The sequence below is a fragment of the Rhinopithecus bieti genome, unplaced genomic scaffold, assembly GCF_001698545.2.
Source record: "Rhinopithecus bieti isolate Rb0 unplaced genomic scaffold, ASM169854v2 scaffold_21075, whole genome shotgun sequence".
NCBI classification, from domain to species: domain Eukaryota; kingdom Metazoa; phylum Chordata; class Mammalia; order Primates; family Cercopithecidae; genus Rhinopithecus; species Rhinopithecus bieti.
In genome coordinates this window covers 141,085-142,825 of record NW_016810102.1, presented here as the reverse complement: position 1 = coordinate 142,825, position 1,741 = coordinate 141,085, and the positions used below count along the sequence as shown (strand labels likewise).

General features: G+C 43.3%; 1 pseudogene; it reads right to left on the bottom strand.

Annotated features, from left to right (window-relative positions):
• Positions 1 to 641: 641 nt before the first annotated feature.
• On the bottom strand, positions 642 to 1,491 carry LOC108541730 (selenide, water dikinase 1 pseudogene; annotated as a pseudogene).
• Positions 1,492 to 1,741: the final 250 nt, after the last annotated feature.

Below are 1,741 nucleotides of genomic sequence, written 5' to 3'. Positions count from 1 at the left end.
ACATAAAAAAAAATAATATTTCTTTTTTGTCTTCAAAGTGTTTTCCAAGGAGTGAAGCACTTGCCGTGTTGAACCAATGCACTACTGGAGAATGTTCTGGGTCCAAGATGCTCTTGAGAGACAAGACTAGGCTTTTCAAATCAAACATTCAAAGGAATCATGCAACCTTCTTATGACTGGGATGCCACCATGTGCCACTGACCAATGCTGTCTCTCCAGAAAACCATTCAAGACGCTTAAAAAAACATCAAACTTATATGATAAATGTACATAAAATGAAGACACCAACTGCTATTTGACACGACTACTGATTATGTCTGTGCTATGTGAAAGCACCTTTAAAAAGAGCCTATGCGGCAAGAGATAAGTGTCGAAAGATTCAAAATGAATCATCAGTATTGGATAACAATATAATTCTTAACTCAGAAGCTGCCTCAAGATTAGGTGCATCTTCAGTTAATGTAACAGGAAAAAAAGGCAATGGATTTTATTTTATTAATTGTATCCACTTACAAACCAACCTAAGGTCACCCAATGTGTAGATACAATGAGATTTTTGTTGCTTATAGTCTTTAATTGAAGTGACGATAAAGGAAATAGATCTATTTAAAAACAAAACCAAACAGCTATTTCTGTCTAGATTAAGAGGTGGCCCCAGGTGTAGGATTCACATTTTGAGTGGCCACTTGCGGTGCGATCTTGATGATCCAGGGTTTGTCTATGATTCTGGCTGTGTGGTTGCCCTTCTCTACAATCCCAATAATCATGCTTGGTGGCCTTCACCATATTTGGAGGACTTTATCTCTGCACAGAACTGAGCTGCTTGCTCACGTGGTAAACAGATCAGAAGGCCGCCTGTCCTGTTGAGCCTCCCCATGTTCATCATCATCTCCTGGTAGGCCAGCTCTACATCTTCTTGGGTGACCACTAGTTTAATCTTATTCCATTTCTCAGGAATATCCAGCCACTGGTGCACAGCCACTGCCACCTGTGTCCCTAGGGGTTTTGTCAACACCAGCATGTCCCCTGGCACTGCGTTGTCTGGCATGATAAATTCACTGGGCTGGCAGACAGTGGTAGCGACTCCTCCCAGGACAATCCAGGGGTTTAGTACTATTTGGCTGCCTGTTACAGATGTTCCTGTTTATTCAGCTGCATCTTTAAAACCTTGGATAATCAGAAGCATCACTTTATCTCTTTCCCTGTCAGTCATTTTATTATTGACTCTAAGGAGCATCAGCATATTGCCACATTCCGTGACCCCCATTGCATAGGGGTCACTGAGAACATTGGCACATGCTATCCTGCCCATCCTATGAGAGTCATCTACGATCAGGTAAATGTAATCTGTGATTTGAACCAAGGAAAGCCCACTGTGTCTCAAAGGAATGACACAAGTATCCATTCCAATGCCAGGCCTTGGCATAACGGCTCCCAAAAATTGCTCATCCTCTTGGAAGTGGTTCGCCTGTGAAGATTCCAGCAATTTTTGCAGGACATCTTGGGGCACTTTGCAGCCTTAAGTTCAGTGAATCTGGTTAGCCAGAAGCTTTTGTCCAATTTGTAACTTTCCAGGTTAAAGGACTCCCGGGTAGATATGGTTCTTGGGCCCCGCCCTCCTCACAGCTCATCCCCTCCCCTCCCTTTGCAGGTTGGCTGGGTTCTTTATGGATCTAGCAGCTCGCTTTGCACCCCCAAGTTAAACTTTATTCAGTGTGTGTGTGTGTGTGTGTGTGTGTGT